The 23276-nt window shown below is 32.5% G+C and overlaps 1 long non-coding RNA gene across 1 annotated transcript; it reads left to right on the forward strand.

The window, feature by feature from the left end:
• The first annotated feature begins 958 nt into the window (after positions 1 to 958).
• On the forward strand, positions 959 to 23070 carry LOC129057944 (uncharacterized). Its single transcript, XR_008522715.2, has 4 exons — positions 959 to 1069; positions 15808 to 15902; positions 16705 to 16813; positions 22944 to 23070. It is a non-coding gene; the product is annotated as an uncharacterized LOC129057944 (long non-coding RNA).
• The last annotated feature ends 206 nt before the right edge of the window (positions 23071 to 23276 follow it).

Below are 23276 nucleotides of genomic sequence, written 5' to 3' on the forward strand. Positions count from 1 at the left end.
TTCATCGAATGTTTAGTTGCCCTTGTCAAATGTCAATTGACCATAACTGCCAGGGTTTATTTTTGGGAAATGAATTCAGTTTCATTGGTCCACATGCCTATGCTTATGCCAGTGCATATGCTGTTTTGATTAATGTTGCTTTGTGTTAAGTTTTGAAATTGAAAGGGGTGAACCTAACAAGTTTGTTCTTTTTTCACAAGATTGTTTGGCTATTCTAGATTCTTTACATTTCCATAGAAATTTTAATATCAGCTTTACATATTCTGCAAAATTGTCAGCTAGGATTTAGATAGAGATTCTGTTGAATTTTTTGATCAATTTGGTGGGTGTAGCCCTATTAACAATATTAAATCTGATTCACAAAAATTGGATGTCTTTCCATATGTATAGGTTTTCTTTAATTATTTTATGTACATTTTTTAGATCTTAGTGTACAAGCCTGGCATGCTTGTTACGTTTATTCCTACGTATTTTATTCTGTTTAATGCTATTATAAATGGAATCGTTTTCTAATTCTAGTTTTGCATTATACATTGCCAATGTGTAGAAAAATAATTCGTTTTTGTAAATTGACCTTGTTTCCTACAAACTTTTGTTCAACTTATTTATTAATTTCAATAGTTTTTGTGGATTCCTCATGATTTTCCATGCACAAGACCATGCTATCTGCATATAGAGAGAGGTTTATTTCTTCTTTCACAATCTGGATGGCTTTTGTATTTCTTCTTCTTGTCTAATTACCCTGGCTAGAATCTCTATTATAATGTTGACTAGAAGTAGCAAGAGTACACATCCTTATCTTTCTAATTTTTTTTTTTTTTTTTTTTTTTTTTTTTTTTTTTGAGGTGGAGTCTGGCTCTGTCGCCCAGGCTAGAGTGCAGTGGCGTGATCTCGGCTCACGGCAAGCTCCGCCTCCCAGGTGCACGTCATTCTCCTGCCTCAGCCTCCTGAGTAGCTGGGACTACAGGCGCTGGCAACCATGCCTGGCTAATTTTTTGTATTTTGTTTATTAGAGACGAGGTTTCACCGTGTTAGCCATGATCTTATTTCTTATATTAGTGTAAAAATAGTAAGTATGATGTCAGCTGTGGGTTTTGGTAGGCACTCTTTATCAAACTGAGGAAGTTCCCATTTATTTTTACTGTGTTCTGTTTTTATTGTAAATGCTTTAGATTTAATTGCATTTTTTTCTGTATTTATTGAGGTAATCAGGGTGTTTTTACCCTTTATTATTTTTATTTGTGTATTGCATTTCAGATTTTAAAAAGAACTTGCATTGATGGGGTAAATTCTACTTAGTTATAGTGTATAATCTCTTTTTATATATTGCTTAGATCAATATATAAGTATTTTTGAGAATTTTCAAGTCTATATTAAAGAGATATTAGTGTGTAGCTTTTTTTTCTGTGATATCTTTGCAAATTTTGGTATCAGAAAAATACTGGCTGCATATAATTAGTTGAGACAATTTCTTCTACTTTTAAAAGAGTTTGTGGAGGATTGGTATTAATTCATCACTAAATGTTTCACCAGTGTGACATATCTGAGCCTGAACTCTTTGTGACATGGTTTCAAATAGCTAATATACTATTGAAATCGTTATAAGTCTGAGCAAATTTTTAAATCTAGGATATATTATTTCTTGCTTGTCATAATTAATAGTATTTCCTTATAATTATTTATATTTCTATAATGTCAATGATGCTCTCATTTGCACTTTTTATTTTAATAATTTGAGTTACTTTTGATTAGCTAATCTGTTTACAAATCAATTATAATGGTTTATGCTAAAGAACCAACATTTGATTTACCGATTTTGTTGTTTTTCTCTCTTTAATCCCCCCGTCTATTCTAATCTTTATTTTTACTTCCTTCTGCTTCTTTGGGTTTAGCTTGTTCATCATTTTATAGTTTCAGAAGGTGAAAAATTAGGTTACTGTTTGATATTTTGTTTTCTTATTAAATATAGTCATTTGCATTATTAATCCCCTCTAAGCACGGCTTAGCTACATCTCAGACATTATATTTATTGTTTTTATTTACATTCATCTCAATTATTTTCTAATTTCTTTTATTAAATATTTTTAGGCTCACCGATTATTTAGCTGTGAGCTATATAATTTACATATATTATTAAATTTCCTATTCTTCCCTCTGTTTTTACTTTCTAATTAATTATGTTGTTGTACAACATACTTTCCATTATTTTAATCAATTTAACTTTATTGAGGTTTTTTTTTAATGGCCTAGCTTATGGTCTATCCTGGAAAATATTCCAAGTGTGATTGGGAAAATGTGTATTTGTTTCTGTTGAAGCATTCTATAGATTTCAGTGAGCGCTAGATGATAAACAGTATTGTTTAAATCTATTTCCTTTTTGATCTTCTGGATAATTGTTCTATCCATTATTAAAAGAAGGATATTAAAGTCTGAAACTACTATAGTTTTTCTATTTTTTTCTTGAATTCTGGTATTTTTTAAATGCACATTGGGGATCTTTTTATTTCATGTATATGTTAGTAATTTTTCCCATGGATTATTTTATCATTATAAAACTCCCCCCTTGTCTCTAGCAATAACTTTTGTCTTAAAGTTTATTTCGTCTTAAATCAATAAAGCTTTCAGTTTCTTTAGTTACTATTTGTGTGATATATCTTTCTCTAACATTTTACTTTTGAACTTTGTGATTTCTAATCTGATGTATATAGTTGAATCATATAATTTTTGTTTGTTTTTAAATGCATTTTGCCATTCTGCTTTTTAATCATGTATGTCATCCATTTATTTCTCTGTAATTATGGATAAAGTAGAATTCATGTCTGCCATTTTGCTATTTTTTTCTGTCAGTGTCTCAGTCTTGATCATTTCAGTTAACCTGTCTTCAGTTCTGCTGATGTTTTGTTCTGCCATCTTTATTCTTTTGATGAACCTCTTTACTAATTTCTTTCTTTCAACTTCACATTTTTTACTTGTGTCCTTTTATAATTTCATCTCATCTTATATTATTTTATATAATTGATGAGGCATTTTTGTCATTTTTTTCTTTAATTTTTTAGACTTGGTTTTCTTTACTATTTTCAATAAATTTATAATCTCTAATTTGAAATATTTGTTTAGTAAACTCAACATCTCTTCTTTCTCAGGGACAATGGCTATTGATTAATTTTTGCTTGGCCATATTTTTCTTTTTACTTGCATTCCTCATAATTTTTGTCAAATCATGGAAATTTTAGAAAATAATATGTCATCTCTGGAAATGACATTCTACAGATTCTTTGGGTTTGTTGTTGCTCATAAGGTCTTGGTTGTTGTTGGTTTTGCTCTCTGTTTGTTGTTGTTGTTGTCGTTTAATGTCTTTCTTGGACTAATTTTATAATAGCTGAATTCCCTGCAATGTGCATCCATTGAAGTCTCAACCAATACTTGTATATCAATTTTCTCAAAATTTCTGCATTGTTTTAGGGGACTCTATACGTAGATTAGAACACCTCTTCAAGGCTCAAGCAGTTTAAAACACTACCTTAGCCATCACTTCCTAATTGTACATGCCCTTGAGGTCAGACTGAAGCATTATCAGGTATTTCTTGGCCATCCATACAGTTCTGTACAAGCATTCAGGCCCCTGTAGGCCCAAGAATATAACATAATACCTATATACCACACAAAATAAATTTATGATCCCAGACTTTCAAGTGAAAAGAAAATAGGACACTAAAAATGAGATAGATAATATAATTTATTAAAATTATAAACTTCTATTAAACAACTGATATATTAAGAAAATGGAAATATAAATCAGAAAGTAAAAAACTATATTTCATTTTACATACATGATAACAGATTCTTGTCTATGACATATAAAATTTACTACAAACCAATATAAATGACAATAAAAATTGAGCAAAATATCTAATGAGTCATTGTACAGAAGAGGATATTCGAATGAACAATAGACACACGAGACAGTGGCTAACATTAGTTATAAGGAAAAGGCAAATACAAGAACATAAGGTATTATTATACAAACACAAGGTTATGTCAAGATAAAAGAAAATAAAACCCAGACAATATCAGTGTCTGATGAGGATTTGTAGTAATTGGTACAATCTTTCTGAAAATGGTTTGGCTATGTTATTAAAGGTTGTCATATTACATTCTATGACTCTTCAATTCCATATCTAGCAATATACTAAGAGAAATGAGTGGTAACAGCTTCCAAAATATTTGTATTATGATAGCTCCAAACTGGAAATAACTCAAACGTCTGTTAGTAGTAAAATGCAGATTTTACTTTTAGGTATATTTATATAATGGGGTATTACACAGCAATTAAAAAAAGTCACTATTAATAGGTGCAATCACATACATAAATCTCTAAAAATAATTATAACTCTATATTTATTAATTTGTTACATTAGAATTAATAAAATATCAAAATATTTAAAAACTATAAAGCCTAAAATTAAAACATAAATGTGATTGAAGTTTTGGCCGGAAAAATATTTTTAATCTTTTAATTTATGTCATTTTACACTATCATGACTTTTATTTTTATGTGCATGTGTTATATGTGGTATAATAATAATGCATGTAAACAATTTTTAAATATTTATATTTGCATAGAAACTAATCTGAGAATATCCATACCAAACTCCTCTTTTGGTAAGAGGTTTAACTGACAAAATATTTATAAAATTAAAAGTTTCATTTTATACAATTCCATGAGATTATTACCAAAATACAAATTGAATTTATAATATGAAAAATAAATTAATAATTGAATCTTATGATATGTGTACCTTTATAATTAGTAATCCAATAAAATCTATGGCTTAATCAGTTAAATCAAACTATGAGAAGAAAATGAACATGAAAGTACAAATTGACAATTTGACTCAAACCTACTTGATTCATTGGGTATTTTTGAAAGTTGCCTTTCTTCAAAGAAAGAGGCATACTTTTTGGCTAATATTGTAATGTGTTATTCATTTTGTGCTTAGTTTTCAAAGCATATCTAATAGTTGGGTATTATTTTCTACATTTTTTTAACAAAAGGTTCAGAATAGGAAACACTAATAATTTATAAGGCTCACAAACTTGCTGGCTTCAACTGCTGGTTGAACACACATTGAAAGTATATATAAACCAATAACCTTTTCAGTATATCAACCTACCTTTCTTTATATTTTTTTACCTATTCATTTGTTGAAAAGAGATTTATTTCTGTGTCTATGAAGACACATAATCAAAAGCAGATTTAAACAGTATTTGGACAATTAAAAATAATCTATTATTTAAAATATTTTCACTAAAAACTTGCCATTGATTAAATTGATAAGACAGTGTTTCAGTTTCTAAATCCAATATTGTTCAAAAACATTTTGTGTCCTCTATGTTTATAGAATGAAGCCTAAGATTCTCATCCTGATATTCGATGCCCTTAAGAATTGTCTTTATTTATTTATTTTTTTCTAGAGTAAATGTGATGTCTCCTTTTCTCTACTTTTGCCTGAGAGATTCCTCATTGTTCAAAGTCACATCACACTGATGTCTGCAACCATGCTTTGGCTTGGTTTATTTTCCAAATAGTAATTACCCTTTTTTCTCTTTTTATTGTGTCAAATTGTTCTCATACTGAAAGCCCAAGTAACCAGAACAGTACCTATTACATCCAAATCACGTGCATGTACTTTTATTTGTTTAAATGTTTTCTCTTCACCTAAATTACTGGAGACCAGAGTTATTGGTTTTCTTTTTCCATCTCCACCTTGCATTTCCAGTACCCAGCTAGCCTAACATCTAGCTGCCAATCAATAAATATATGCTAAATACAAAACATGTAATTTCTCATCTACTACATAAAGGCTTCTAGCTATGTTGATCTCTCTGTTTGTTGTCATTATTCTATTTCCTTTAAGGGCTCTACCACAGAATTTAGTGCTTTTTTAAAATAAAGCTCAATCTAGCTTTCTGAAATTCTACCCACTTAAGTTTTCTTGGCTAGATTATACCTTCTTTGGAGAGCATATTAATCTTTATCATAGAATAAATTGAAATGAAACACTATGCTGGAAAAATATGTGAAAAAACGAATCTGAGAAAAAAACCAATTGTTAATGTTTAAAGAGTTCAATGATTAGGGATTTTTAATGTTTAAACTCATGACCTTTCATTCTTGCTTCATGGTTGTTATACCTTCAAATCTCTTTGACTGCCTTAATGATTCCTTTTTGGGACTTTCTTCTTTTCCTTGTAGAATATCTATTTTTTCCACTTTGATGTATTTCAGTTTGATTTTTGGTCTTTATCTTCCATGTTAGAGGCTTTTCTTAGAAATAAATGTTTATCATGTTAAAATACTGATAATGTTGGAATGCAACCTCAGCATAACCTATCTTGATTAATAGAGAAATTGGTACCTAGAGGAGAGTTGCTACCATAAATAAAACATGTGGCATTAGCTTAGCAGCCAAATTATTGGTACCAAGGAAACTATTTAGGGAAAGTGGAGGAAAAGTGATCCATTTTCAGCATTAGCTAAACATGACATTGCCCTTAGTAACTTGGAAAGCCAACAATGAGCGTGATACATTTTTAAGGTCTAGAAGAGGTTGAAAAACAAATATTAGTGGTGTATGTTGGTTTCTGCTGACTTCATTTGACAATGGACAGAAAAGAACAGACAAGTTCAAAAAAAGCATTTGACTGTTTGCAAGCATAACAGGGAAAATAGGAAGTTCAGAAATTGGGGACTTAAGAGGTTAGAAAATCTATTGCTTTTCAATCTGAAAACGTAACAGCTAAAACTTAAAAAAATAGTTTATATAAATCGACTTCAATACAACATTTGAAAATACATTTCAAAGAATAGATGTGCTAAATGCCTAATACAAACATAAGGACCTAAAGGTACACTTTACTAGAAATTCAATAAACGCAAATGATGTAAACATTGGATTTATTAGCAGTTTTCTTCTTAAACTATATATGCTTTTTATTAATAAGGTAACACTAACCAAAATCAGTGTAAAATGTCAAATTATAACAAAGTTATAAAGCACAGTATTTATATGTTTTGGTCCATTGATCCCACATTTAAGATCACAACCTGAGTAAAAATTCAGGAATTTGAATGAAAATTTATAGAATAATAATTACTACAGCATGATTTATAATGTTGGAAATATAGAATGTGTAAGGATAGACAATAGAGACTTGAAACAGTGAGGAGGTAGGAGCGGGTAGATGGTGAAAAATTACTTAATAGCTAAATGCATGTTATTCAGGTGATGAGTATCCTAAACACTGTGACCTCACCACTACACATCTATGCATGTAACAAAATTGCTCTCAGACCACATACATTTATAAAAATAAAAAATTGAACATAAAACAAGGAAATAAGTAAATAAATGATAACATACTAATAACAAATTAGGAAACTTTGTAAAGTGAGAATGTTGAAGACCATTTTATTGACATAAATAAATGTTTATTCTGACTTCTTATTTTAAAATGAGTAAACAAAATGCATTTTATGAAAGATAATACTCTGTGTTGTATGATTATTAATAATTTTTCCATTCTTATTTAATCTATCATACATTCTGTATTTTTTCCTGAAAATATAATGTATACCTTTCAGTTATACATACACATATTAGGGAAGGATCATCTATTAAGACATTCCCCTGAGTTCTGTGCCTCAGGCAAAATACATACTAAATCGTATGCTCATGCATTCTTTTTTTTTTTTTTTTTTTGAGACGAAGTCTCACTCTTGTCACCCAGGCTGGAGCGCAATTGGCACTGTCTCGGCTCACTGCAACCTCTGCCTCCCAGATTGTCCTGCCTCAGTCAGCATCCCGAGTAGCTGGGATTACAGGTGCCTGTCACCATGCCCAGCTAATTTTTGTATTTTTAGTAGAGACAGGGTTTCACCATGTTGGCCAGGCTGGTGTCAAACTCCTGACCTCAGGCAATCCACCCACCTCTGCCTCCCAAAGTGCTGGGATTACAGGTGTGAGGGACCATGCCTGGCCTCTCATGCATTGTTTATACATGAATATACAACATGGACATCACATCATGATCCCATCTATCACTCCCATCATGAACTAATTTCACTCAGTCTTATCTGAAATTTACCTGTCTTCTGATTATAATCTGTCTTCCAATGGAGATCTACCTAAAGAGAGAATATTGATGATTTATATTTTAGTTCTTTTGATATGCTGCTGTGTAAATGATTGGCGTTTGGAGTTTTATGTCATTGCTTATTAACTACATGGATTTGAGATGTCCCTACAAAACAGATCTATTCTGGTGGGCTGACCAAATTTTTTTCTGTTTACAAAACAGCTTAGGCATTTTGTAAATTCATCCATGTAAAAGCCTTTTAAGAAGACTCTGAAAGCCAGGTAGTTGTTATTTTTAGAGACTATCCTCCTCCGTTCAATTCAAAATACAATATAACCAGATAATCAATTGTATAGGCTCTGGCCCTCTGCTTGTTGGGGTATGTGCCTGGTCCCATCCTTCATCATAGGCACGTGAATTCTCTGTGGCTCAGTTTTCTATAATGTAAAATGAAGATAATAATTTTGCCTAACTCACAGTGTTGTGAAAAAATAAAAAGTTAATGTCTGTAATGTTCCTAGAATAAAAACTAATATACAAATGTAAAACAGACAGATACAGATTGTTTTTACGATCATATTATTATATTCCACTTCCCCAAATTACTGCTTTCTTTTAGGCAATATTTGTGTATATTCAGTTTCTTCCACTGGTGTTTGCTTTCAGTGTATGGACAATGACCATTTTATTTCTTTGTGTCAGTCTATTCATCCATCACTTATCAAAGTGATTTGCACATATTAGGCACTTGTAGTACCCATGTACAAGCATTAATTTTCATTGACTACATACATAAGTAATGCATATGACAAGCCCTTGACAAATAATTATTTAAAAACTAGATAGTAGCAATGCTCATTGTTTTTACTATAGCTTTAATCCTGAACAGGTTGTCTTGAAGTCTTCTTATTATATTATTTTCATGAAGATACATTTTTCTTGGTGTTATTAATTTTTTGTTTGTATAATCAGTGAATTATATGTCTTCTCATTTTCATTAAGAAATTTTCAAAAGGCACAGTTATTTGTATGTCTAATGATGATGCCAACAATTTGTGTTAATTATGAAAACTCATGAATCAGAAATTGGCCCAATGAGAGCAACTTATAGCTAAGGGGAGTAAATTAAAATAGGAATATGATTTAAGAGATATGGAAGGGATTAATGGTTGTTTTTCATAACTAGATTGTAGTTTATCAAATAAAATTTTTATTATTGAATTTAAAACATGGGCAATGTAATCATAATGCTTACTTATCAAAATAAGCCTAAATCACTGAAAGGTGGTTTAGGATCAATTTTTGAATCCAAAAAGAAATGCTCAATGTTGCTAAATGGATTGCTTTGATTTTTAGTTTGTTTGGAGTCTTAGATAACTGAGAATCTTCCAAGGCATACTTCTGTACTAAGGAAAGAATTTCATTAACTGGAAATTATATATATATGTATATGTATATGTATATATATTAGTCATATTGGTAACAGTGAGTTGACTAAGCACAATCTAATGGGTGTGCACACCAACAGTGATTAGCGGTTTACATTTTCAAATGCAGCGAAATGGTGGTCTACTACTAATGAACAATTCAACTACACAAATAGGTATTATGGGGAAATACAAATTACCCTGAACAATTTGAACCACTGGAAAATAATATTACCATACAAACCATTCTAATTATCTCACTCAAGGCAAATTTATTTTAGAGCATGTGCTAAATATGAAATGCTAGCATTTTTTGTTCTTTAAAAAATTCCAGTTATGGTAGACTGCCCTTTAGCCATTTTATTTTATTATTTCCAATTCTTAGCTTTTCTTTCTTATTTAGATTGAGAATTAGTATTTTTACTTAGAAACACTTTTCTTATTTGCATCTCAATTACATTTTGTGAACTATTCTAGTAATATATAACATATATCCCTCAGCTTGATTCTGTTCTAAATTATTATGTAGCATTTATACCTCCCATAGGGACCTAGAAATAACATTAAAAAAGTAAGCTCCTGAGCTATTTCCCAAATTTTGCACAGTGACACACTAGTTCTACAGGATATTAGTAGCCATTCTAAAGAATGTTAAAGTATACAAGTTTCTTTACCTCACGTTGCCTCAGTGTCTTGTATTTGTAATTCCACTGGAAATTTATAAGGTAGGATGGGGTTATAATATAGTATGCAGTATTTTTCAGTCATGTTGGCCACAGGGTGATATTTTTATAGATAGTTTACAATAAAAAATATTTTGAGAAATAATAAGCTGGAGAGACTTTGATTTTGAAACGAAGCAAACTTTGCTTCTACAGTATAATATGCTGTAGAAAATAATTCTTAGCTGGGCGTGGTGGCTCATGCCTGTAATCCCAGCACTTTGGGAGGCTGAGGTGGGTGAATTACCTGAGGTCAGGAGTTCAAGACCAGCCTGGCCAACATGGCGAAACCCCATCTCTACTAAAAATATACAAATTAGCCAGGTGTGGTGGCAGGCGCCTGTAATCCTAGCTACTCAGGGAGGCTGAGGCATGAGAATCGCTTGAACCTGGAAGACAGATGTTGCAGTGAGCCGAGATGGTGCCACTTGCACTCCAGCCTGGAAGACACAGCAAGACTCTGCCTCAAACAAACAAACAAACAGAATTCTTGGTCAAAATTCTTGGGGTTTGGGGCTCATGGGTTGATTTTGTCCTCTTTCTTCATTTGCTGAAACCCTTCACATTCCTTTACTCTGACTTTTCTTCCATCTGGTTTCAGGTTGGAAACTTCAACATCTGCTTTTTCCACTTGTTCTTTTCTGAAAAGAGCATTACATGTATCTCATATTTCCAAGTTTGCCTTTACCATAAAATTATGATGTTGCAATTACTTTGATAGTGAAAGAGTTGAAGAATGTAGAAAAGTGGACATTAGAATCAGGTAATTTTGTGTTCAAGTTCTTGGGCTGTCCAGTCCTGGCTGTGCATTCCATGATTCAAGTCCCCACTTTTCCCTCTCTGGGCATCCTTGCACTGAGCTCTGTCTGTGGAGTGGCATGAAATGTTTCTACAAATATCTCAAGGAAGCATGTGTTTATGCCATCAATAAAGCAAGACCATACATAAATAAGTAAATACCAATTTGAAATAATTTTATTTTCACATTGCAAATAAATGACTAGTTTAAAATGGCAATCATGGAAGATTTTTTTTCAAGTTCTTTCTTTATTTTAGGGACTAGTGTTGTTATTCCGTTTTGAATTCCACACAAGGAAATATTCCATCATTTTTAAATTGCCAAGGCCACTAGGAATCTCCATTTGTCTTTTCTGGGTCTCTTCTCTCTACACTGCACCACATGCCCACTTGCTTCAAGTCCTCTGCATTTCTTCCTCTCATACATTTTGGGTTGTATCCCTATTTCCTAACTTGATGTATCTCCAGCTCTTTCCAAGCATTTTCTCAAACATTCATTACAAAGCTGGACTCATCTAAATTTTCTTTAGAGTATCAAGGTGGGAGTAAGTGCTGAGACAATAAAAAAGGAGTTTCTAAGACAAAAATAAGCATATACCAGCATTAGTTAATATTTTAAAAATATATTTGGATGGGTGCTGGCTCATGCCTGTAATCCTAGCACTTTGGGAGGGCCAGGCGGACAGATGACTTGAAGTCAGGGGTTCGAGACCAGCCTGACTAATATGGTGAAACCCCATCTCTACTAAAAATACAAAAACTAGCCAGGTGTGGTGACGTGCACCTGTAATCCCAGCTACTCAGGAGGCTGAGAAAGGGGAATTGCTTGAACCTGAACAGCAGAAGTTCCAGTGAGCCAAGATCATGCCATTACACCCCAGCCTGGATGACAGAGTGAGACTCCATCAAAAAAAAAAAAATCTATATCTATCTATCTATCTATCTATCTATCTATCTATCTATTCTGCCCCCAAAACCTAGTTTTGTTTGACTATGCATATGTACTATAGGAAATGCCCTGTCTATGTCTATTGCTGAGAATCTGTCTTCAGGTGTAAATGCCTTGAGGTAAACTTAGCAAATACAGCATATGCAAAACTAATTGTGAGATTTCTAACATATTGTCACACTCAGTGGAAGTTAATGATGTCAACAGGTAATGGGAGTGATAAATACAAAACTATTAAGTTAAACACATATTTAGATTTCTTTTTTTTGTTTTTTTTTGTTTGTTTGTTTTCTTTTTTTCTTTTATTATTATTATTATTATTATTATTATTATTATACTTTAGGTTTTATGGTACATGTGCGCAATGTGCAGGTAAGTTACATATGTATACATGTGCCATGCTGGTGCGCTGCACCCACCAACTCGTCATCTAGCATTAGGTATATCTCCCAATGCTATCCCTCCCCACTCCCCCCACCCCACAACAGTCCCCGAAGTGTGATGTTCCCCTTCCCGTGTCCATGTGTTCTCATTGTTCAATTCCCACCTATGAGTGAGAATATGCGGTGTTTGGTTTTTTGTTCTTGCGATAGTTTACTGAGAATGATGATTTCCAATTTCATCCATGTCCCTACAAAGGACAGGAACTCATCATTTTTTATGGCTGCATAGTATTCCATGGTGTATATGTGCCACATTTTCTTAATCCAGTCATTCATTGTTGGACATTTGGGTTGGTTCCAAGTCTTTGCTATTGTGAATAATGCCGCAATAAACATACGTGTGCATGTGTCTTTATAGCAGCATGATTTATAGTCCTTTGGGTATATACCCAGTAATGGGATGGCTGGGTCGAATGGAATTTCTAGTTCTAGATCCCTGAGGAATCGCCACACTGACTTCCACAAGGGTTGAACTAGTTTACAGTCCCACCAACAGTGTAGAAGTTTTCCTATTTCTCCACATCCTCTCCAGCACCTGTTGTTTCCTGACTTTTTAATGATTGCCATTCTAACTGGTGTGAGATGGTATCTCATTGTGGTTTTGATTTGCATTTCTCTGATGGCCAGTGATGGTGAGCATTTTTTCATGTGTTTTTTGGCTGCATAAATGTCTTCTTTTAAGAAGTGTCTGTTCATGTCCTTTGCCCACTTTTTGATGGGTTTGTTTGTTTTTTTCTTGTAAATTTGTTGGAGTTCATTGTAGATTCTGGATATTAGCCCTTTGTCAGATGAGTAGGTTGCGAAAATTTTCTCTCATTTTGTAGGTTGCCTGTTCACTCTGATGGTAGTTTCCTTTGCTGTGCAGAAGCTCTTTAGTTTAATTAGATCCCATTTGTCAATTTTGGCTTTTGTTGCCATTGCTTTTGGTGTTTTAGACATGAAGTCCTTGCCCATGCCTATGTCCTGAATGGTAATGCCTAGGTTTTCTTCTAGGGTTTTTATGGTTTTAGGTCTAACATTTAAGTCTTTAATCCATCTTGAATTGATTTTTGTATAAGGTGTAAGGAAGGGATCCAGTTTCAGCTTTCTACATATGGCTAGCCAGTTTTCCCAGCACCATTTATTAAATAGGGAATCCTTTCCCCATTTCTTGTTTTTGTCAGGTTTGTCAAAGATCAGATAGTTGTAGATATGTGGCATTATTTCTGACGGCTCTGTTCTGTTCCATTGATCTATATCTCTGTTTTGGTACCAGTACCATGCTGTTTTGGTTACTGTAGCCTTGTAGTATAGTTTGAAGTCAGGTAGTGTGATGCCTCCAGCTTTGTTCTTTTGGCTTAGGATTGACTTGGCGATGCGGGCTCTTTTTTGGTTCCATATGAACTTTAAAGTAGTTTTTTCCAATTCTGTGAAGAAAGTCATTGGTAGCTTGATGGGGATGGCATTGAGTCTGTTAATTACCTTGGGAAGGATGGCCATTTTCATGATATTGATTCTTCCTACCCATGAGCATGGAATGTTCTTCCATTTGTTTGTATCCTCTTTTATTTCCTTGAGCAGTGGTTTGTAGTTCTCCTTGAAGAGGTCTTTCACACCCCTTGTAAGTTGGATTCCTAGGTATTTTATTCTCTTTGAAGCAATTGTGAATGGGAGTTCACTCATGATTTGGCTCTCTGTTTGTCTGTTATTGATGTATAAGAATGCTTGTGATTTTTGCACATTGATTTTGTATCCTGAGACTTTGCTGAAGTTGCTTATCAGCTTAAGGAGATTTTGGGCTGAGACAATGGGGTTTTCTAGATATACTATCATGTCATCTGCAAACAGGGACAATTTGACTTCCTCTTTTCCTAATTGAATACCCTTGATTTCCTTCTCCTGCCTAATTGCCCTGGCCAGAACTTCCAACACTATGTTGAATAGAAGTGGCGAGAGAGGGCATCCCTGTCTTGTGCCAGTTTTCAAAGGGAATGCTTCCAGTTTTTGCCCATTCAGTATGATATTGGCTGTGGGTTTGTCATAGATAGCTCTTATTATTTTGAGATATGTCCCATCAATTCCTAATTTATTGAGAGTTTTTAGCATGAAGGGTTGTTGAATTTTGTCAAAGGCCTTTTCTGCATCTATTGAGATAATCATGTGGTTTTTGTCTTTGGTTCTGTTTATATGCTGGATTACATTTATTGATTTGCGTATATTGAACCAGCCTTGCATCCTAGGGAGAAAAAAAGAGAGAAGAATCAAATAGATGCAATAAAAAATGATAAAGGGGATATCACCACCGATCCCACAGAAATACAAACTACCATCAGAGAATATTACAAACACCTCTATGCAAATAAACTAGAAAATCTAGAACAAATGGATAAATTCCTCAACACATACACCATCCCAAGACTAAACCAAGAAGAAGTTGAATCTCTGAATAGACCAATAACAGGAGCTGAAATTGTGGCAATAATCAATAGCTTACCAACCAAAAAAAGTCCAGGACCAGATGGGTTCACAGCCGAATTCTACCAGAGGTACAAAGAGGAGCTGGTACCTTCCTTCTGAAACTATTCCAATCAATAGGAAAAGAGGGAATCCTCCCTAACTCATTTTATGAGGCCAGCATCATCCTGATACCAAAGCCTGGCAGAGACACAACAAAAAAAGAGAATTTTAGACCAATATCCTTGATGAACATTGATGCAAAAATCCTCAATAAAATACTGGCAAACAGAATCCAGCAGCACATCAAAAAGCTTATCCACCATATTTAGATTTCTAATGGCTCTGACATTATAGGTAGATATCAGCAGATGAAAAGTGTCTACTTGAAAAATATCAAAAACTTTGCGAGGTTCTCGAAAGACACAGACAAGTTACTAGGAGTTTTTATTCATCAATGTATTCTCTAATATTGCCCTGAAAGATTCAAAAGTCTTTAGAGTCACAATATTTGTATGGTTAGTAGAATTTCAGAATTGAGGGGACACTATTAAGTAACATGTTCCAATTCCCTCACTTTTATAGAAATTTTTTCAACTTCATGTAATAATTAAGTTGTATGATTAGAACAAAGTATATTAGGTAACATTGTTTTTCATTGTAAATATAGAAATTCAGCTATAATGACTTGCTTAAATAAAGGGTTATTATTATTATTATGTAACAAATAATCTAAAAGTAGTCAGTCCAATTACTCCTCAGAGGTCATTCATTGAGGATATTATCAAAGATCTAGGCTATTTCTTTCTTCCTTCAATGCTATCCTTAGCAAGTGACTTTCATCCTTGTGGATCCAGCATGGCTCCAGTTCCTTCAAGCATTTTGTCACATTCCAGGAGGCAAGAGGCTGAAAAAGTCAAGTTTAAACATCAAAACAACATAAAAATCTCTTCACCATTGTCAAAGATAAACAAAACTGGACAATAAAGTGGTAAGGGAAGATTTTAATCAGTAATAAACTGTTGCAATAGGGAAGATGATGCATTTTGAACTGAATTCAACTTCTGTGTGTGCAGAGGTAATTGGGTACTTCCAAGGTAAGAGGGCGTTGGAAGCAGGAACTCTGGAGGCCTTAGCTGAGTCAGGGAAGCAGACATTTATAAAAATCAAGAAGAGGGTATGAGTCCTAGTGGAACCCATCTGGGTTTGTTAACTGGGTTTATGTGAAAATAGGCTCCTACCCTCCACAGAGGGCAGGAGATTGGGGCCCTGTCTCCAGATGTTGACTGGAACAAATAGCAAATTTTTCTGGCAGCCTTGAGATTTCTGATGCAGGAACTTACAGAAGTTGCAGTCGTCATCCTAGGGATGCAGTACTGAGTTGTTAGAAAATTGTTCATGTTTTTTAATGGGAAAGTAGGCGCCAAATTATTTGTACTAACAGCCTACAGTTTCCACAGGTCGAGGTTGAGGCCTAGTAGAGAAGAAGGAGGAGAGGAACCAGCCGCAGGTCTGGTCAGAGAGTCTTTGTAACTGTATTTTGTCTTTTCATTTCAGAAGAGAAGTCTCATGTGTTAGAAACACAGCATATGGCTATCCCCGTGGCTGTGAAATGGCATTTTTCTCATCTATAGAGATATAAACTTTATGAATATTTATTGGACATTGAGTGTTTTTTAACTGTTGTTTTGTTTGTTACTGTTTTTACTGAATTTCTTCACATCTTTTGCACATGTTTTTCTATTGGGTTTTCATTTTTTCTTTCTTTTTTTTTTTTTTTTTTTTTGAGACAGAGTCTTGCTTTGTCGCCCAGAGTGGAATGCGTCTCGGCTCGCTGCAACCTCCACCTCTCAGGTGCAAGCGATTCTCCAGCCTCAGCCTCCCGAGTAGCTGGGATTACAGGTGCACGCCACCACACCCAGCTAATTTTTGTATTTTTAGTAGAGACGGGGTTTCACTATGTTAGCCAGGCTGGTCTTGAAGTCCTGCCGTATGGCAATCCACCAGCCTCAGCCTCCCAAAGTGCTTGGATTACAGGCATGAGCCACCACGCCTGGCCAGGTTTCCTTTTTTACAATATAACTTTTTAGATCATGTAAGTGTGTCCTCTATGTGTGATCTAGATTACAGTTTTTATGTGTGTTGAAAATATTTACACTCATTCTGTAGCTTAAATTTCAGCTTAACTTTTATACAGTCAAATGTATTCATATTTTTCTTTTCATGTACATAAACAAATCTTTCTGACTTTTTTGTTTAATAAATGGCATCTTTTCATCCCTTCACACATTTATTTAACATATCATGTTGCCATTATCTACATGCACTTAACATAGGACTTTGGAGATATGACTACATTTACCATAGCTTTTTATGTATAAAAAATAATTTGGCCAAATATCTTTTACAACTAGGGACCTACGTCACTTCATATTCTGCAATTCTAATTATTAATAAATTATCAGTAACAGGACAAAGAATGACTTATGCACTGGAACAAGTATCAGTTGTCAACATTATCTATTATCATTTTATTCTAATACAGTAGTAGTAGAAAATACGTTGTATATTTGATATGATGGTCACATTATAACAACTTAAAATTAAAACAGCTTAAAGTTAATTAAGTGATAAATAGAAAAGCGTGTCTCTTCATTAACCTTTTTAATAGGCTACTGAAATCTCAAGATGTAATAAAAGCTTTAGACTAAAGATATTTCAGTTTTGAATTTGAATTACAGTTCACATTTGAATTCAGTTTTACATTTGAATTACTGAGTGTTCTGGATTTTGGTTAATCAAAGATATTATGTTTTCTATAATTGCTAAAATGTCTAAAAATTCTATATGAATGCACATTTTATTATATCATAACCTCTTAGCATTCTTTTAAAATCAGATTTACCTCTTCAAGAAAACTGGGAAATGTCACACAAATTTAATATTTAGATGTCCTTCCAACTGAAAATCCTTTCTTCTCCATTTGTAAGGGAACATTTCCAACATATTGAAAACAGGAAATTATAAAATAGACTGTTAGCTTCCTAGGTCTAAATTTAATATTTTGAAAAATATGTGTTTTATTAACATATGTATATATTATTTGTTGTCTCCTTTTTCCATATCTCTGATACAGCTAACTACCACAATCTCCATACCTTTCCAGTAGAATTTTGTGCCCATCATTGCCATCCATGATTTTAACTTAATAATGGGATGTGTGTGTGTGTGTCTGTATATATATATATATATATAAACATACACACATCTCTTGAAATAATGAAAATGATATGATATTGTACTTTTTTGTGTGTGAATTGCCATTTTCCCTCAACATTGTTGTAGGATTTGTTTGTGTGGATATATTTATATAAAGTTCATTCATTAGCTGCTTTGTAGGATTTCTATCCAATGTGTAAAAATCAGTATATTTCTGCAGTCCCCTAAATTTAGCAAATTGAGATACTTTTATTTTTTCTGTATTATAAAAAAAAATCACCTTCATTGGGTATTTGCTAGAGTAAACTCTCAAAAGTGATTTTTTTGTTACTGATGCATGTGATTGGAAACATTAATATTCCTGATTGTGAAGCTTTATTTATGCCATTCCTCTACATTCCTGCCAACACATCAGACTTTGGAAAAACAAATAAACAAAAATGTCATTTCTAATTTAATTCCACTGTGGTCAGAAGACATTCTTTTGACTATTTCTGTCCTCTTAAATTTATTGAAGTTTGTTTTGTAATCTAACACATGGTCTATCTTGGAGAATGTGCACTTAAAAATAATGTATAGCCTGTTTTGGGGTGGGGTGTTTTATAGGTGTCTGTTAGGTCTAGTTGGTTTATAGTATTGTCAAGTCTTCTATTTCATTTTTAAACTTTCTAGTTTTTCCATTCATTATTGAAAGTTGGGTATTAAAGTCTCCAGTGATTATTGTTGAATTGTCTCTTTTCCCCTTTGTCAGTTTTTGCTTCATGTATTTTGGTAATCTCTCATTAGATGCTTACGTGCTTATAGTTGTTATGTCTTCCAGATTTGCTGACCATTTTAGCTTTATATAATATCCCTCTTTATTCCTGATAACACTTCTGTTTTAAAGCCTTGTCTTCATTTTTTAGGGATGCTCTAAAAAAAACCACAAAATAAAAGGCTTTAAAAATATACATTTATTTTCTCACAGTTATGAGAGCTACAAGTCCAAAATTAAGGTCTTAGCAATTTTAATGTCTTCTAAGGACTCTTTCTTTGGGTTGGAGTTGGTCACTTTCTTGAAATGTAATCATGCGTTGTTTCCCCTGATCATGCACACCCCTGTGTTTCTCTGTGTTTGCAATTTCCTATTTTTATAAGGACACCAGTCAGCTTAAATTAGCACCATCCAAAAGGGCTCATTTTAACTTAACCATCTTTGTAAAGGCTTAGCTCCAAATATAGTAACTGTATAATGCTAGGTTTAGGGCTTCAAAATGTGATTTTTTTTGGGTGGGGCATGGTGTGGGACATAATTCAGCCCAAAACAAGTCTATTTTTTCTGATTACTATAGCTACTCCAGCTTTCTTATGCTTACATTTTAAATAATATATCTTTCTCATTCAGTATTTGTTTCTTTGACTCTAATTGTGTCTCCTATAGACAGTATATAGTTGAATTGCTTGGTTTTTAGAAAATCCAGCCTGACAATTTTTATCTTTTTGTGGAATTATTTATTTTGTTCATATGTAATATTATTACTGATACAAGTTAAATATTTAGTCTTACTGATATAGCTGTATTTGTATCTGATATTCTACTTTTTACTTTCTACATGATTTACCTTCCACTGTTCTTCCTTTACTGTTTTTTGTTACATAAAACAAGTATTTTCTAAAGTAGATTTTAATATGTTTATTTTTACTATATTAATTATATTTACTATATTTTTAATATTAATTAAATTATATACATATTAATTTATCAAAATAAGCTTCATATTATATTAGTCAGTTCCAGTGATGTATGAAAACAGTATGACTATATATCTCTATTCTTCTTAGCCTCTTTTATCTATTATTTTATGTTTGACATTTATCAGTGTTTCACTCTCACATTTAAAAATACATTTTTATCTCTTGTAAAATACAGCTTTGCTCATTTTAACTACCTCTTTTGTTCTGTCATTTGCAAACATGTTGCACATATGTTGTATTTCTACAGACCCAACAAGAAATTATATGCATATAATTTTATTTAATTTCTTTTTAAATAAATTGAGAAAAGCAAGGAGAAAAATGAATCAAACTGTCTTTTACAATTATGTGATTACATTTTATTAACCAATGCTTTTTTTCAAATGTGGATTTGAGTTATTATCTCTTGCTTTCAGCCTGTTTAACATCTGTTAGTATTTTTTGTAAGGCAGGCTTATTAGCAACAAAAATAATCAGTTTTCTTCATCTTGAAAAGTCATTATTTTATATTCACTTTCAAAAAATAACTACATAGGATTCTTGGTTAATAGTTATTTTTAAATGAGCAATAAAAATATGTTATCCCACAGCTATCTTACCTTCAATGTTTCTACTGAAGAATCAGCTGTTAATCTTATTGAGGTTTACTTGTAAGAAACAAGTTATTGTTTTCTTGTTGCATTTCAGATTTTCTCCTGGTCTTTGACTTTCAACATTTTTACCATCGTGTGTCTATTTGTGAATCTCTTTGTGTCTTGTAGTTTGTTTAATTTTCTGAATGGGTAGATTGTTGTTTTCTCAATAAAATAGGGAAGTGTTCAGCCATTATTTCTTTGAAAAATATTTCTTCTCCTTTCTGTCTTCTCCTGCTGGTCCTTTCCTTATGCATATATTGGTGAACTTAATGGTATCCCAAATTTTCCTGGGGCTCTATTTTTCTTCATTATTTTTCTCTCTGTTCTTCAGTTTGCGTGATCTCTGTTAGTATAACTTTGATTGTAGTTGTTCTTTCTTCTGTTTGTTGACTTTACTGTTGAGGTTCTCTATTGATTTAAAAAGATTAGCAACTTTACTTCTCAACTAATTGGTTGCATTCAATAGTAAATTGGACACAGCAGAAGACTGGGTTAGTAAACTTCAAGATAGAAATTATCCAAGCAGTGAATAAATAACAATTAAAACATAAAACACAATAGGGTTGAATAAACACAGCAAGGTTGAATAAACTTTGAAGTCTCAAAGGAGAGAGAACAAAACAGAGCAGAATCAATATTTGAAGACAGTTATTAAGATTTTTAAAAATAATTAAGGCTATCTACCCACATGTTTCATAAGCTCAGCAAAAAAAAAAAGCAGGATAAAGATCAGGCAAAATGAAACAATAAAACCTAAGAAAAGGAGGAAAAAAACTGCTGAAACACCATAGTCAATTCCTGAAACCAAAACAAACAGAAAAATCTTTAAACCACCCAGAAAAAAATTAAATATAAACATAATAATAAGTAGTCAAGTAAACGGAATGACATAACAATCCTAAATAAGTATTTATCTAAAAATATGTCTTAAAATATATATGACAAAAAAAGTAGAACTAACAAGAGAAACAGAAAAATCTACATTCATAGCTGAAAATTTGTGGAGATGATAGAATAAGGAGGCAAAAATATCTGGAGTAGGTACACAGATGAATTGATCAACACTATTAACCAATATGGACTATTTAATCAATCAATGATGAGAAAGGTGGGAATAGTAGATATTTCTGAAGGATAGATTTTAAAAAGTTGTAAGACACCTTATGAAATACAGAAAGGTTCTATATGCTGTCTGGGTGAATGACACATGGCTGTAAACATATAAAAACATCATTAAGCTATGCACACAAAAATATTATACTTGTGTACTTTACTGTTTTCTGTTATTCTTCAATTTAATAAAAGATAAGTATGTAACTAAGAATAAAAAATTAAACCCAGAAGTGAGGAGTAAGATGCTAGAAAGAATGGCAACCAAATTACTTGTGCTTATTAATAATTATATAAGCAAATATAGAGAATTGTTGACATCAATTTATGGAGTGAAAAAACAAGGTAATAAAAATAAAATACTGGAATGGAAGGGATTATAAGATTTAAAGCATTCTAAGTTCCTTTTATTTGGTTGCTGTGGGTGGTTAAATTAGTAACTTCCAGCCTTCTAAAATCAAATATGTCTATTAAAATACAAAGCTAGCTCTCTACTTTCAGGAATGGCAGACATGGTAATTCAAGACAACTGTACCAGTGAAGACCCTAGAAAACAGACAGTATTTGCTTGAACCACCAAGACAGACATGATTGATCAGACCTTGATTCAGGAGAATCAGATACCCAGACACATGGGCCATATGTCAGCCTCCTTTTAACTTAGAACACTATATAGCATCTAGAAGAGAGGCTGAAAATGCATTTCACAAGTCTTCATAGTAATGGGGACAACATTGGAATCTAGGCCAGCCAAATGCATGGCAAATGTGTGCTGTATCCTGAAACCTCTAAAACAATATTCTTTGAACAATTGAGTATATTTAAGACAGCATTCTTAAATTCTTTGTCAGCCATGTGGTCATCTCTATCATTGTTAAATCTTTTTTCTATTGACTAATTTCTTTTTTTCTGGTCATGGGTCAAATTATTTGGCTTATTTTTGTATCTAGTAATGTTTGACCAGGGGATGGATATTGTTAATAGCACGTTGCTTAATATTTAATTTTATTTTCTTTTTTGAAAGTGTGATATGGCCTTCTTGCAGGGAGGGTGGGCAGGCAGTTACACTACTTAGAGTGTAGCTTGATCCTTTTGAGGTGTTCTTAAAGTTTGTTATGGCAGGAATAGAGCAGCCTTCTTTGTAGGGGTAGCTTAGCCGTGTAAACTGTGCTTGTTTTCTCATCACAAAATAAGGGTAAGATAGCAATAGTGCTTACATTACAGAGTTATTCTAATAATTAAATTATGTAATCTATAAAATCTCTTAGAATAGTGCTCTGTTCCCCTGTTATCTATTAATACTATTATTTATGTTATTATATTATTTGAACCAGTAGAGAGAAGAAAGGAAAAGGAGTAAAGAAAATGCCATCAATAGAATTAAAAGCAACAAAGAAGGAGAAGAAGGAGGAGGAGGAGGAGGAGAGAAGAAAAATCAATTGGAAAGTTTGGATAAAAAGAAAGCATATATATATAAAACATGTTTTATATAAATTCAAATATTTAATAGTCATATAATTAAAAAGGTAAAGTAGAAAATTAAAATAAAAATGGTTTTCTAATAAAAATAAATTTCAAATATATTCTACTAATAGGTAATTCTGCTAAGAACATACAAATAAAAATTGATAAAATTCTTAATATAAGATGAAATAGACTTAAAAATA

This window comes from Pongo abelii, chromosome 11 (assembly GCF_028885655.2).
Source record: "Pongo abelii isolate AG06213 chromosome 11, NHGRI_mPonAbe1-v2.0_pri, whole genome shotgun sequence".
Lineage (NCBI taxonomy): Eukaryota > Metazoa > Chordata > Mammalia > Primates > Hominidae > Pongo > Pongo abelii.